This window comes from Erinaceus europaeus, chromosome X (genome assembly GCF_950295315.1).
Source record: "Erinaceus europaeus chromosome X, mEriEur2.1, whole genome shotgun sequence".
NCBI classification, from domain to species: Eukaryota; Metazoa; Chordata; class Mammalia; order Eulipotyphla; family Erinaceidae; genus Erinaceus; species Erinaceus europaeus.
The window spans coordinates 38,759,154-38,776,435 of record NC_080185.1 but is presented as its reverse complement, the minus strand read 5'-3'; positions in this window follow the sequence as shown (position 1 = coordinate 38,776,435).

The following is a 17,282-nucleotide window of genomic DNA, read 5'->3' as shown; positions in this document are numbered from 1 at the left end:
TAACAAAGCAATCTAATGTTTGAAAAACTTCTTAAGAATAGAGACAACCATGCTGACTTAACTTTAAAAATAAAAACATATTCTTAGATTAAAATAAAAACAATTTAAACATATACAGTGTATTTTAGTTGTAAATATTGTTTTCCACTGGGCACATGTTAGCAGTTATGATACTAACAGTTGTTAATACTAAAAATTTAAGGATATGATGGAAGCAGAATTTTCCTCTGTCAGAGTGGGAAGATATAAAAAAAGGGAAGAATTTAAGTAGAAATAACTAGAGCTGTCAATATTCATAAGAACTCATGTTTAGCTTAAAATGAATGTGGGTGGATAAGTTAAATACATAATAATGATAAATTAATAGGTAGTATATAATAGTTTCTAGCTCTTTTTCAGTAGGATAGCCTAAAAGCAATAATATCATAATAACAATAACACATGTAAACCAGACATAGGATTCTTATACCACTCTCCATGAAATGAAGCAGGGATCTGTAGAGAAGTGGTTGATAAAAGGACCAAGAAAGTAATTTTATCAGTTGAGAGTGGGCCATCTTGCAATGCCAGAAAGTTATAAAATGTAAAAATGAAAAAAAACAGGTCTTTCAAAATTGTGACTATACTGAAGGACACAAAAAGTAGAGTAGGTGGTGGTGGGTGCAGTGCCTAAGTGTTGTACTTCCAAGCATGAGATCTCAAATTTGATCCCTAGCATCACATCACTTGAAGGAAGGAAGGAGGGAAGACAGGGAGGAAGGAAGGAAGGAAGGAAGGAAGGAAGGAAGGAAGGAAGGAAGGAAGGAAGGAGGGAAGTTTTGTGATGTAATTAGCATATAATTGAAAAACAGACATAATTTACATACGGGCTGATGTCAGGCTGATGAGACAGAAGGAAGAGGCTCTCTGTGTGCTGAAGTCGTGTGTGTCAGGTTTCTCAATTACAAATTAATACTTTTTCCTGCCTTTCTGTACATCACTGTCAATATGTACAGACCATGCACAAGGAGTGGGGAATTAGGTTTCACCTCCTTAAATCATCTGTCCGAATTTGAATAAAATTCTGCACATAAGACCCCCCCACTATTTGCACTTTATATTATTATAGAGGAAAATTCAAGGATAATTTCTTAGTTTCTCAGAATTTCCTAGTTTGGGTGATGGTGACTTTTATTTTTCTAGTGATTTAACATTTATTTTTTTAAAAATATGGGACAATAGGGGTATAATTCCATACTGTTGCCAGCACCAGAGTTCCAAGTCCTCATTCCTTCCACTAAAAATTGTAGTAGCCCTCTCAAAGTCAGACAGGAGTTGACTATATATATATTCTTCCATAGTCCTGCTCTCTCCTCTTTTCATAGTCAAAATAACAGCCACTGCCATTTTCAAATGTCTTTTTCCCCTCTCTTCTCTCCAGGTTCTGATGAAATTGGAGCTCAGAGCCCTGTGGTCATTTTCCCCTAATATCCTCCACCCCACCATGTGTATGGGTCAAAATTTTTATGGGGTACATTTTTTATGTGTTGTAAGATTCTTTTTACATTTTTATTTGTGATTAATAGTATTAAGAGTCTCAGCTTCTGTAATGGCTTCCCCACTGGACATGGATATTGACAGGTTGATCCATACCCCCAGACTATTATTTTATTTCATTTTTTATTATCTTTATTCATTAGATAGTTAGAAATAGTGTGGTAGAGTGAGATAGAGAGGGAAAGACAGAGAGAAACCTGCAGCCCTGCATCACCACTCATGAAACTTTCCTCCTGCAGGTAAGGATGGGGGGCTTGAACCCCAGTCCTTGTGCACTGTAACATGTGCGCTGAACCAGTTGCGCCACCACCCGCCACCTCCAGACTGTTTCTGTCTTTCCTTAGTGGGGTAGGGCTCTGAAGAGGTGAGACTCCAGGGCACACTGGTGAGTTCCTCTGCCCAGGGAAGTCAGAATGAAATTGTAGTAGCATCTTAAACTTGGTGGGGGACAGGCAGTAATATGTAAAGCAGGACAAAGTATTTAATAAATAGGAACCCAAAATAAGAAATAAAGATTTTTTAAAAGTTTTTATTTATTTATTTATTTTCCTTTTTGTTGCCCTTGTTGTTTAACATTGTTGTGGTTATTAATGTCGTTGTTGTTGGATAGGACAGAGGGAAATGGAGAGAGGAGGGGAAGACAGAGAGGAGGAGAAAGACAGACACCTGTGGACCTGCTTCACGGCTTGTGAAGTGACTCTCCTGCAGGTGGGGAGCCGGCTCGAACTGGGATCCTTACGCAGGTCCTAGCGATTTGCGCCACATGCGCTTAACCCGCTGCGCCACCGCCCGACTTCCAAGAAATAAGGATTTTTAAAAATAATTTTAAGAATCTAAATGTAATGGTCTTTCAAGTTTTGTGATATTAAGGATTTAAAAGTTAGATTTATGTTGGGAACTTGAGATTATATTTTCTATTATATACTATGACCAAATCAAATATTTTATTCAGCACACAATGATCTGTGCTGTTTTATTTTAATGGACAAATCTGTATATCCAGAATAGAATGCCTTGGACTTTGCTTATCTAATTATACTGATACTACTGAAAAGTAAATAAAGGTATTTTGTGGAATGTCTCTCAACTGATTTTTTCTGTTTTTCCTATGGCTAAGTATTTATTTTGGTGGATGCCTCCTGAGTGGTTAAGCAGTGCTACAGGTGTATTTCCCTTTCCATGTCTCTCTATATGCATATTTCTCACCTCTATCAAAGAAAATAGAAAAATTAATAGGAAATGGTTGCCTGAAATGGTGGATTTGTTAAGCATGCAACAAACCCCAACAATTATCCTGGTGGCAAAAAAAGATAAAAAATGCACATATGCATCTAGCATTTCATACAAATATATACATGCATATTTGTGTAACAAGAAAGGGATCCATACTATAAAGTATCCATACTATAAAAGAAACCAAGCATGATAGCCTAACTATTTGTTAATGTAATAATTCTTCACAATCAAAATAGAAGAAAGCAAGTAAGTTTTAGATACATTATATTGATTGTATTACCTCAGGTCAATGTAGCATTACAAGTAAATACTATATTCTTAGAAATGTAGATTTTTTTTCATATAATAGATAACCATTCTGAAAATACTTTGTAAGTATAGTAGGACTGAGATAATTAGTAAATATATTGTGGATCATGAAGACTAGTTTCCTCACTGTCATTGAACAAATTAGAGATGAGAAAACAGGAAGGGCTAAAATTAACTTTATAGTAGAAGACTTGATTCATTGTGAACTTGGTATATTTAACATATGTGGAAATAGTTAAAGAAAAATATATACATAAATACCAATAAATACATCAAGCTCCTAAGAAAGTTGAGAGTTTTGTCCTAGAGATTGGTCTGGGCTTAAACCCATAGGTTTGTCACTGCTTTGTCACTTTAGCATCAAGAAAAGTTTATGTTATATTCAAGAAGACACTAAACAAAAGAAGACAAGACAGTGAAGACAAGATCATTGAATGGGGAAACTTTCTGATAGACTGAGAATGTAAAGGTTAACCTACATAATGAATTTTTTTTGATTTTTCTATTTTATTTATTTATTATTTTTTAATTTTTTTATTTAAGAAAGGATTAATTAACAAAACCATAGAGTAGGAGGGGTACAACTCCACACAATTCCCACCACCCAATCTCCATATCCCACCCCCTCCCCTGAGAGCTTTCCCATTCTCTATCCCTCTGGAAGCATGGACCCAGGGTCATTGTGGGTTGCAGAAGGTAGAAGGTCTGGCTTCTGTAATTGCTTCCCCGCTGAACATGGGTGTTGACTGGTCGGTCCATACTCCCAGTCTGCCTCTCTCTTTCCCTAGTAGGGTGTGTCTCTGGGGAAGCAGAGCTCCAGGACGCATTGGTGGGGTCTTCAGTCTAGGGAAGCCTGGCCAGCATCCTGGTGGCATCTGGAACCTGGTGACTGAAAAGAGAGTTAAGATACAAAGCCAAACAAATTGTTAATCAATCATGGACCCAAAACTTGGAATAGTGGAGAGGAAGTGTTAGGGGGATACTCACTGCAAACTCTAGTGTACTTCTGCTTTCAGGTATATATTTTGCACTAGTTTATGGATACGTGTCAACATATGCTCTCTCTCACAGAAACTGGTGTATATCTAGGTTTTGGGACTTTGTTAGAAAGTGAACCACCTGAGATGGAATTAGTATACTATGAAAGGAAAGGTCCCACCCGAGTCATGAAGCTGAAGGGTTGTCATTCCACACATGAAGTCTCTGGACACAGTCTGAAGTGAAGCATGTTGAGGTGGCAATCATTGCGTTGGTTAGGTTGTGATCAGCAGATGCAATATTATTTGATATGGATTGGGAGAGGCATACGGGAAAGTGGGCCCTATCCAAGGGGGAAGTAGAGGCTCCATAGTGGAAATGTGAAGTTCCTGCTGTCTTAGGGTTCAAAAAGACAATCGATTGTTAATGTTATCATCACATTAATTGGTAATTGGGGTAACTTTGAAAAGTCCTTTTGTTAGGGTTTGCTGTACAGTACCCAGTATCTTGTATATAGTTGTGCTATTGGTTGCTTCTGATCTACTTGGTCTAGGCTTTTGAGAGAGTCTGCATATCAATTACACAGCCTATATATTAAAAAGATTCAGTCTGTGTTTAAAAAAACTTCGAGACATACAATTAATTTTCCCCCTCTCATATTAATTAACTAGTGATTTATATGACTACATTTTACTATGAGTGTACATAGACACCATTCCCACCACCAAAAGACTGTGACCCACCCCTCCCACCAACACCCACCCCCCACTGGCCCAGGAAGCTGCATGTCTACCCCTCACCAGAGGGTTTTTACTTTGGTGCCCTACTTACAATTTGGTCAGGTCCTGCTTTTAGTTTCCATTTCAGATCTTCTTCCTCAACTTCTCTTGATGAGTGGGATCATCCCATACTCATCTTTATCTTTCTGACTTAGCTCACTTAACATGATTCCTTCTAGCTCTGTCCAAGATGGGTCAGAGAAGGTGGGTTCATTGTTCTTGATAGCTGCATAGTATTCCATTGTGTATATATACCACGGCTTTCTCAGCCATTCATCTATTTTTGGGCACCTGGGTTGCTTCCACGTTTTAGCTATTATGAATTGTGCTTCTATGAACATAGGAGTACACACCTTTTTTTGGTTGGGTGTTATGGAGTCCTTGGGGAATAAGCCCAGGAGAGGAATTACTGGATCATATGGAAGGTCCATGTCTAGCCTTGTGAGCGTTTTCCAGTCTGCTCTCCACAGAGGCTGTACCAATTTACATTCCCACCAGCAGTGTAAAAGGGTTCCTCGTCCCCACAACCTCTCCAGCATTTGTTGCTGCTGTCCTTTCTGTGAGAGAGAGCATATGTTCACAAGTATCTGTAAACTACTGCAAAATATATACCTGAAAGCAGAAGTACACTAGAGTTTGCAGTGAGTATCCCCCTAACACTTCCTCTCCACTATTCCAAGCTTTGGGTCCATGATTGCTCAACAATTTGTTTGGCTTCGTATGTTAACTCTTTTTTCAGTCACCAGGTTCCAGATGTCATCAGGATGCCGGCCAGGCTTCCCTGGACTGAAGACCCCACCAATGTGTCCTAAAGCTCCACTTCCCCAGAGACCCACCCTACTAGGGAAAGAGAAAGGCAGACTGGGAGTATATAATGAATTTTACCTGAAAAAAGAGATGGCTTTTTTCTTCCTCTTAGAAAGGACCTACTCAGAAAAATATGACTAGAAAAATGATGTAGAGGTAGAAGGGAACAGGTTATAAATTTAAGACAATTTGGATACTAGCAGAACAACCACTTTTGAAAAAAAAAAAGTGATTTGGAGATAAGATCTAACTAAAAATATCCCAAGAACAATAGAATGGCTAGCTTAAGCTAAATAGCATGAAGTTCAGTGTATTCAACTCATTACACAGCAATATTAACTATAATCCAAAACATACCTTCGTATTTAATGTGTCTTTGAATCTTGTTATTCATTAGCATGATTTATTTCATTGTAACCTAGTCAAAAATATTTCCTCTATGACACTTAAATGTCCAATGAAATCTACTACATTTCTGGAGAGATAACACATGTGCTGCTTAAGACTAAATAAACATAAATATATTTCCAGCATGGGTCTTGTGATATACCTACTTTTTGAACTTGTTTAGTTCTATCATTTTCCAAGAAAATCAGAAAGCATCACAAACTTATTCATAGAAATTGGCTGATTCCCCACAAGTTTAGAGGGCTTCAGTCACTCACAGACTTTTTTCAATAGTAAATCATTTGTGGCAAAAAAAAAAAAAAAACCAAACAAACCCAAAACTATATCCTAGGACAATTTCCCCTAGTCCATGAATTTATGGAAAGGTAGAAAACTTCTTTTTAATTTTACCCTAAGTATAATGTAAGTGATAAAAGAAACTACTTCTCAAAAAATATTTAATTTCACTCCAATGTGTAATTAACTTTTGTATTATTCACTATTTTTTAAAATTACCCATGTCATTTCTCCCTGTCAGTATTAAACTAGGTCGTACTTAATGCCAGCACTCTTTCTAGTTTGTAGAGTAGAAACTTGAGCAACTTGAGAAACTTGCTTTTATTAGAGGAAGACATTTTGAATTTCAGTTTTTCTCCAGGCTCACAGGTTTAATTCCAACCTAACAGCAGCACTGCAGTCTATGAAATATTTACATTCTTTCCTGCTAAATTATATACATTATTTACCATATCATCTATTAAATATTTACCACCTTTCCAAATATGCTATGTATTGCACTCCACTGCTCTTGTTTCTTTTAGCAGTAAAAGAAAAAAGGCCAAGGCCTGAAGAAGCTTACAGAAAGTGGCTGTGACAATGAAAGAAACAGAGGAGGGAAAAATGTGAAGTTAAGCAGAAGGCAGCTACTTGAAAAAATAACTCAGTGATATATAAAATATTTTTTAAACTTCCCCATACTCTAGCTGGGACAGTTATGTATCATCCTTAGAGAAATACTAATTTGCCCAAATATGTATGTACATGTTTGTGTTTGTGCAATTTAATAAAAGTTATTCTTTCTTTATGTTTATTTATTCTGCCTTTTTTGTTGCTCTTGTTTTTTTATTGTTGTTGTAGTTATTATTGTTGTTATAGTTATTAGATAGCACAGAAAGAAATGGAGAGAGGAGGGGAAGACAGAGAGGAGGAGAGAAAGACACCGCAGGCCTGCTTCACCTCTTGTGAAGTCACTCCCCTGCAGGTGGGGAGGGAGGTGCTCAAACCTGGATCCTCATGGCAGGTCCTTGGGCCGCACCATGTGCGCTTAACCCACTGCACTACTGCCCGACTCCCAGTAGAAACTACTCTTGATGTAAGCTATATATTTCCTCAGGAACCCTGCTTTAAGGTGTTTAGATATGTAAAATTATCTGAAATGAGAGAGTTTTCTGGTTTGATGGGAGAAGCAACTCAGCTGTTAGAGTGCAGGGCCTGTAGTCTTGCAGTTCTGGGTTAAATCCTCATTGTCACTTCACTTTTTCTTATTTCTATTTTTTTTTTTTTAGTTTCTGAGATTTCAACACTTGAAACTGACATTTAAGATAGATAGATAGATAGATAGAGATAGAGAGAGAGAGAGATACAAAGAGACACCACAGTACTGATGCCTCCTCCAGTGTGATGGAGTTGGGTTCCAGCCTGGATTATCTGTAAGAAAAACAAGTGTACATATAAGATATTTCACCTACATATCACTAAAAAGTATCTCCTTGTAGCTTTAATTTGCATCTTTCTAATGATAAGTAAAGTGGAACATTTTTAATATGATATCAGTATGTCTTTCTATTAAACTATTAAGATGTTTTATCCACTTTTTATTGGGTTTTTTTTCTTACTGTATGGTATATATCACATTTAAGAACTCTGCTACAACTGGGAGTATGGTCCGACCAGTCAACGCCCATGTTCAGCGGAGAAGCAATTACAGAAGCCAGACCTTCCACCTTCTGCAACCCACAATCACCCTGGGTCCATGCTTCCAGAGGGATAGAGAATGGGAAAGCTATCAGGGGAGGGGGTGGGATATATGGAGATTGGGTGGTGGGAACTGTGTGGAGTTGTATCCCTCCTACCCTATGGTTTTATTAATTTATCCTTTCTTAAATAAATAAATAAATAAATAAATAGAACTCTGCTACATGTTGCAAATGTAACCTACATTATTACAGCTATGTCTATATTCTATATCTCCCTCTCAGACAGTTTGAACTGAACGTACTGAGTAGGGGTGAGGTGGTGGCTTATCCAATAGGACACACAGGTTATCACTTGCAAAGAACTGTGTTCAAGCCCCTGGTCCCCACCTGCAGGGGAAAGCTTCAAGAGAAGTATAGGAGTGTTGCAGGAGTTTTGCTTTCTCCTTTTCTCTCTCCCTCTTGCCTCTCAACTTCTATCTTTTCAGATAAAAGAGAAAAATAACAACAGTATCAAGTAGCTTCACATATGTCGATTTGCTATCAAATCTTTGTCTAAGAGTAATTGGTCATTATTCAGTGCTGTAAATATAGCTCTACGAATTCCTTCAGTCATAGCTATCTACTCTGCGTAAGAGATTATCTTTGTTCATGTCCGTCTGTAGTCAAAATATATTGTTCTACTATAAGTATAAATATAATAATTGTTCTCCAATTTAGATTGAAGTGTTTTAAAACAGGATAGTACAGCCAATGTATTGTAATGTATTATTGATGTCCAAACACTTGAGCTATTAAGTTATTGCTGGTTAAATTTTTTTCAATTTATTTATTTATTTATTTATTTTCCCTTTTGTTGCCCTTGTTTTTCATTCTTGTTGTAGTTATTTTTGTTGTTATTGATGTCCTCATTGTTGGATAGGACAGAGAGAAATGGAGAGAGGAGGGGAAGACAGAGAGGGGGAGAGAAAGGCAGACACCTGCAGACCTGCTTCACCGCCTGTGAAGTGATTCCCCTGCAAGTGGGGAGCCGGGGGCTCGAACCCAGATCCTTAAGCCGGTCCTTATGCTTCGTGCCACATGGCTTAACATGCTGTGATACTGCCCGACTCCCCTTGCTGGTTAATTTTTATTTGTCAGATTGAGTAGCCATTTGAAACTATGCAGATATAGATGCCTCAACATATTTGATTTAGATGTAATAAATAAATGCATAAATTTTCATTTGTTTCACATACAAGTTACTTAAAATTTTCTTTAGCCTTTACTTCAGGTCAAGAAATATTTCCAGAACATGTATCTTACTTTAGAAAACAAAATAGAAACTGAGCTGGCATTCAATACATCCAAATTTCATAAATAGAATCTCAGATAAGAGTGTCAGATTCTCTCTCTTTGGAATTTGAATCAAACTTATCCTTGAATTAATGTGTACTATAATTGCATTCTTGCTTTAAATGTAGTCAGCTATGGCAACAATATCACTTTTTAAATCCTTTTTTTTTTTTACTTTACTGAAAGACATTGAGTAACCTCATATTACAGCTGGAATTTTCTGAAAATCTCTATTATCTAGCATTAAGAATCTCTAAAGTGTACTGAAAGTGTTTTGATATGAAAGATACTCTTTTTTAAAAATATTTTATTTATTTATTTATGAGAAAGATAGGAGGAGAGAGAAAGAGCCATACATTACTTTGGCACATGTGCTACTGGGAATGGAACTCAGGACCTCAGGCTTGAGAGTCCAGAGCTCGTATCACAACACCACCTCCCAGACCACTATGAAAGATATTCTCAAAAGTGGCTTGCTTATATCATAAAAGCTTCTGATTAAATCTGATGCTTTTATAAACATGAAAAAGATAACTTCTTTTTTAAATATTTATTTCCTTTTTGTTACCCTTATTGTTTCTATTGTTGTTGATGTCGTCGTTGTTGCATAGGACAGAGAGAAATGGGGAGAGGAGAGGAAGACAGAGAGGGGGAGAGAGACACCTGTAGACCTGCTTCACGGCCTGTGAAGTGAATCCCCTGCAGGTGGGGAGAGGGGGGCTTGAACCGGATCCTTATGCAGGTCCTTGCGCTTTGAGCCAAGTGTGCTTAACCCGCTGTTACTGCCCATCTCCCGAAAAAGATTACTTCTATACCATCATCATTGGAAAAAATTATATGAATGGCAGTGACTTTTAACCATTTTGATATGTATGTAAGGTGAAAAGGTCAATTATATGTCGTAAATAATGTAGACTATTGCCTAAATTCTCCTTTTTTGTTTTGTGATGCTTCAAAAATAAATAGGTTTCTCAAAGGTGTATTCACGTGTGGTATATCATTCTATACTTAACTAAATGTTGAAATATAAGACAAAAGGTCAATAAGAATATTAGCAACAAATGGCAATGTTTTCATATTTCAAATTTCACTGCAATTTCTATGGTTGTGTTTATTATGATTTTCCCCTTAGACTAAGTCAAATATGTGGCTAATCAATATGGAATAATTACCTATGTTTTTGCATAAGTTATTACTGGGTATACATTTAATTTTATTGGAGAGATTAATGGTTTAAATTAATTCAATTTTTGAATTGCTGGAATAAATTTTACTTGATTATGATGGACAGTCTTTGTTTTTGTTTTAATTTTTATTTATAGAAAGGAAACATTAACAAAAACCACAGGGTAAGAAGAGTACAACTCCACACAATTCCCACCACCAGAACTCCATATCCCATACCCTCCCATGATAGCTTTCCTATTTTTTAACCCTCTGGGAGTACAGACCCAGGGTCATTATGGGATGCAGAAGGTGGAAGGTCTGGCTTCTGTAATTGCTTGTCCGCTGAACATGGGTGTTGGCAGGTCAATCCATACTCCCAGCCTGTCTCTCTCTTTCCCTAGTAGGAAAGAGTTCTGGGAAAGCAGGGCTCCAGGACACGTTGACTGGGTAGTCTGCCCAGGGAAGTCCAGTTAGCATCATGTTAGCACCTGGAACCTGGTGGCTGACAAAAAAGAGTTAACATATAGAGCCAAACAAATTGTTGACTAATCGTGAACCTATAGGCTGGAAAACTTCATACGAAGAGTTGAGGGGTCTCTGTTTTAAAGTTACTAGTCCTATTTTAGTTATATTCCAAAAAGCCCATGACTATACTAGTTTTTTTTTTTTTCCATGAGCCTGACATTTGATATGCAGGTGGCTCTAAATTATTGTCTAGGGAGATGATGTCATGGCTGGAAAAAGGACCAGAAAGCTGAATCAGGGAAGAGAGTAGCTCCCAAATATGGGAAAGGTATATAAATATTGTTGACTGTAAACCCCATTGATTTGATCTGATCCAGGGCCCATATTCAGCTTAGAAGCCTTTGCGACCTCTCTATCCCTATAGATGTGAGCTCACATTCTGTAGTCATGAGTAGGAACGTTCCAAGCTGCTCCAATTTCAGGACCCATCTTCCTCAAGTGTATCATAGAGTATGTTGTCCAACCTTCCTTCAGAGGATAGATCTTTCTCTACCTTTGTTGATCCACATTGAGGACAAGGTCTGATGGGGGACCCACAAATAGGTCTATTGTGTTGTTCCTGATAGAGATGACCAGTAACAATGAAGAGAGGGATCTATTCAACTTCTCGGCCCTTCATGTCTGTTTGGGAACTCTCACTAGGCTAGGCATATAGCTTCCATATGACCCAGGAATTCCTCTCCTAGGGATATACCCAAAGGATTCCATAATACCCAACCAAAAAGATATGTGTACACCTATGTTCATAGCAGCACAGTCCGTAATAGCTAAAACCTGGAAGCAACCTGGGTGCCCAATGACAGAAGAGTGGCTGAGAAAACTGTGGTATATATACACAATGGAATACTATGCAGTTGATCTTGGATGGACCTTGAAAAATTCATGTTAAGTGAAATAAGTCAGAAACAGAAGGATGAATATGGGATGATCTCATTCTCAGGCAGAAGTTGAAAAACAAGATCAGAAGATAAAACACGAGTAGAACATGAAATGGAATTGGCATGCTGCACCAAAGCAAAACACTGGTATATGCGCGGGGTACAGGTCCAAAAAGGATGACAGAGGACGTAGTGGAGGTTGTATTGTTATATGGATAACTGGGAAATGTTATGCATGTACAAACTATTGTATTTACTGTCAAATGTAAAATATTAATTCCCCAATAAAGATATTAAATATGTATATGGGAAGTCAGGCGGTAGTGCAGCAGGTTAAGCGCACATGGCGTGAAGCGCAAGGATTTGCGTTAAGGATCCCGGTTTGAAACCCCAGCTCCCCATCTGCAGGGGAGTGTCTTCACAGGTGGTGAAACAGGTCTGCAGGTGTCTGTCTTTCTCTCCCCCTCTCTGTCTTTCCCTCCTTTCTCCACATCTCTCTGTTCTATCCAACAATGACATCAGTAACAATAATAACAGTATTTTTTTCTCTTTTTAATTTTTATTTATAAAATGGAAATATTGAAAATACTATAGGACAAGTGGGGCACATTTCCACATGATTCTCACCACAAGAACTCTGTATTCAATCCTCTGCCTTGATAGCTTTAGTAATTTTTCTATGCTTGATAGCTAACAGGTAGGTGGACTAAAAATATTGTCTGGGAAGATGGTGTCAGAGTTGAGAATAGAGCTAGAAAGCTGTATTAGGGCAGATAGGAGTTCCCAAACTTGATGAAAGTATACAGATACAATTAAGTGGTTATCCCATTGATCTGACCCAGAGCCCATATATATTCACATTGATCATAGGAGCTTCTGTAACCTCTGAGTACCTGTCAGTTTGATTGTGCAGTACATTATCACAGCTGGGACCTTTCTAGGTTGCACTCATTTAAGGACCAGTCTTCCTAGGCTGATAGAGAGTAAGATGATACAGCCTCCCTTCAAATAGTAGAAAAGTCCTTACCATAAATACTGATTGTAAGGTCCTTGAGACGGTCCATAAGATTTTTGGCATTCCTGATGGGAGTGACCACGGACGCTGGAGAGAAGAATCTATGAATCTATTTTCTATGGGGGAAATCTAAGGATTCCATCACTAGGCCTCCAGATGATGGGGTGGCATGGTATTGACCAAAAAGGTTATTATTAGGTGAGTCAGTCTCTTGCTCTTATCCATATTTTGTAGTCCTTTCTTTATCTGATGAGCTTAGACTTTCTCAGTTTATAAAGTGATGTCATTTATTGTTAGAAATGTTTTCAGTTCACTAATTTTGGGCACTATTAAGTCTATTTCCTAAATTGGCATTTAGGGATTAAGAATTTATAAGCAAAAGAATAAAGTGAACTAGACAGAAAATAAGAACAAAATTAAATAAAACTCAATTTTCATCAGCTTATACATTATAAATGAATTGATTTTAGAAGAAAATGATATCTAAAAGTATAATCACAGTTCTGCTTTACCAAAGAAATGAACCAGTAGTAACATTCAACCAATTCCATATGCTTCCTTAGGGGTAAGTTTTTGGTATCTTTCATATCACTGAAAGAATCAGTATTTGAGACAGGATGCAATGTTTTGGCAGACACTTAAAAAGGCACCAAATGGTCTCTGTATTTTCTGTGATCAACTGTGAAATGAAAACCTATCACTTGAATCATTTCTACTGTAACCTAAGTCAATCTCCTTGAACATAGTACAGAATAACTTTTAGAACCCTCTGGCTTTGGGTTAAATAAATAAAATCAACAATATGAATTTCCATAATTGGGAGATCTTCTCAATCTAAAGTGACACTTAATATAGGATTTTAATAAAAACCATGACACATTTACCATGGAAAAAATAGAAAAATAACTATCTATCTATCTATCTATCTACACATCTATCATCTATCTTTCTACCTATCTCTTTATCTCTCTATCTATCTATCATCTATCTTTCTACCTATCTATCTATCTACCTATCTATATTGGTATCTCTATTTGTGCCCATTTTTTACTTCTAAAGTCCTATCTTCACTTCCTTTCATCTTTCCTCATCATTTTCCCCCTATAGTATTATAAACTAAAATTATTTTTGGGGTGCAGAAGGTGGGAATTTTGGCTATTGTAATTGTTTCTCCATTTAACATGGATGTTGGCATGTCAATTCATACCTTCAGCCTGTTTTTATCTTTCTAGGGACTATTTTCCCCAATATAATATAACCTTATTTGATATTTTCTTGTACATTTTGTCTATATCCCCTGTTTGATGTGCTAAGTTTTCCAAGGAGGTGGTGACAAGAACTTATTTCCACTGATAGATACTAACAGATATTATTAATTCCTCATGAGAAGCCAGTTAGGCAAATACACCAACTTTTCCATTGTTTCATAAACAGAAAAACAGTTGACCAAATTAAAGGGTACACAGTGCTTTGAGGGATAACAAAAACCCACTCAATGATTCAAAATGTTGTTTTCTCCTTCCCTCTTCATTTCCTGTTGGCTTCAGTGCCAGATGTTTCAGAATTTCAAACATATTGACATCCTCCAAAAAAATACATGAGTAACTGAGGAATATGGCCATATAGATGTGTATGCTTTGAACAAGATTTTTCTCTATTATTCCTGATATTCAAGTTCAAGAATAGCGATTTACAAGTGGTAGAAAGATGTTTTGTTTGAAGTTTGGTAAAAAACAAAGTTTGAATTTACCAACTGACTCTCATCTATGTGACCTCAGAGTATTAAATGTGGTGTCTGTTTTTAATCTATTGAAGGGGTAGTAGTAGCCCCAATTTCATAGCATTGTCTGAGAATTTTCTATTGCATAGTGCCTTCAACTAAGAAGGCAATCAGTAAATAGTAAGTATGGCATTGATGATCTTAGAGGGTTTAAAATTGTTTACAAATACTCTATGAAGAAAGAAGAAGGAAGAAGAAGGAAGAGGAAGAAAGAAGAAGAAGGAGGAGTGGGAGGAGGAGGATGAAGAAGAAGAGGAAGAGGATGCAATACAAGTAAGCTGAATTTATCTTTTGTATTTTATCACCAGCACATATTAGATGGAAAACTACTTGGTACTAGAGCCAAAATAGGCATATACATCAGTAGAACAGAATTGAAAGCACAGACCTATACCTGTGGATAACTTGTTATTAACAAGGGGGCTCAAACCATTAAGTGGAGGAAGGAGAGTCTCTTCTACATGTGGTGTTGGGATAATTATATTGAAACATGCAAATGAATGAAATTGTACCATCATATATAACAGTGCACAAAAGTCAACTCCAAGTGGATCAAAGACATGAACATTGGACCAGAAATATCAAATATATAGAAGAAAACATTGGCAGAACATTTCATGATCTATGCTTCAAAAGAACTTCAAAGACTCAAATCCAGCAGCAAACAAAACAAAACAAAACAAAAAACCAAAAATAAATCACTTGGACTGCATCGAACTAAAAAAAATTCTGCACAGCAAAAACTCTGTCAGAAAGACCCCCGACAGAGTGTGAGAAGTTGGAAAACAAGGCCAGAGGGAGAACACTAAGCATAACTTGGACTGGAGTTGTTGTATTGTACCAAAGTAAAAGACTCTGGGGTGGGGAGAAGGGTTCAGGTCTTGGAACATGATGGCAGAGGAGAACCTAGTGAGGGTTGTATTGTTACATAGAATGTTATGCATATACAAACTATTGTATTTTACTGTCAATTATAAACCATAATCCCCCAATAAAGAAATAATATATATACATATATGTATGGAGATATATATATATATGATGGAATGCTACTCAGATGTTTAAAAAAGAGATAAGTCTCCTCTGTGTTATCTTGGATGGAATGAGAAGACATTATGTTAAATGAGAAAAAGCCCCCCAAAATGCCAAATGATCTCACTTATAATTGGGGTGTAATAAATAGGGAAATAGAGAAATAACACAAAATTTGATGTGGACCGAGCATGGTGTATTGCATCAAATCAAAGGACTCTGGAGAAAGAAGGAGAGGGAAGGGAGGAAGAGATCTGTGAGGTCCTGGTGCATAAAGAAATTGTACTCTTATATCAATTAATGCACTGTAGAGCATTCACACTCTCGAAAATATTTTAATTTAAAAAGAATGTGGTTTCTAAAATCAGACATATTGGAGTTCAAATTTTGATATTTTTTTTCTGACAGTAATATAATTTATGTAATAACCACAAACTCTCAGGTTTTAATTTTATAAAATAATAACAATTATACTAGTTTCTTTTTTTTTCATTCTCTTTTTTATTTAAGAAAGGAGACATTAACAAAACCATAGAATAAGAGGGGTACAATTCCACACAATTCCCATAACCCAATCTCCACATCTCACACCCTCCCCTGATAGCCTTCAGATTCTCTATCTCTCTGGGAATATGGATCCAGTATGCAGAGGGTGGAAGGTCTGGCTTCTGTAATTGCTTCCCCACTGAACATGGGCGTTGACTGGTTGATCCATACTCCCAGTCTGTCTCTCTCTTTCCCTAGTAGGGTGGGGCTCTGAGGAAGTGGAGCTCCAGTACACATTGATGGGGTCGTCTGTCTAGGGAAGTCTGGTCACCATCTCGCTGGCATCTGGAACCTGGTTGTTCAACAATTATACTAGTTTCTATCTCACTGGGATATGAATAATAAATTTATGGAAATTATTTTGAACAGTGTGCATTGTATAGTAAATGTGCAATGCATTTCAGCTATTATTGTTGATACATCTCAATAGATTAGAGAATTATAATGGTGGGAGATACCAAAGCTGAAAACAACTGCTATACATATGGTGTGAATTAACCCCAATTAAACACACCAAGACTGGTAATTTAGTTACTGGCAAAACTGTGTATATAACTTATATTTCTTACCTCATAGTATTATTTCCATTTTATTGTAAGCACTTGTGATACACAGGAAGATTTTCCAGTCTTCGCAGGGTATCAAGCTCATGAATTTGCCCTCTACTATAGTGCTTGGGAATTATTTGATTTTTCTCTGTCAAGATATACAATCATAAAATGGTCTCTCTCAGGCTGTGAGAATGAATTGATCTGTCAGTGTCCATGTTCAGCAGGGAAGCAATTACAGAACCCAGACCTTCCATCGCATGCACCCCATAATGTCCCTGGGTCAATGCTCCCAGAGGGTTAAAGAATAGGAAAGCTACCAAGGAAGGGAATGGGATATGGAGTTCCAGTGGCAGAATTGTGTGGAGTTGTACCCCTCTTATCCTCTGGATTTTGTCAGTGTTTACATTTTATAAATAAAAGCTTAAAACAAAATAAAATTGCCTCCCCC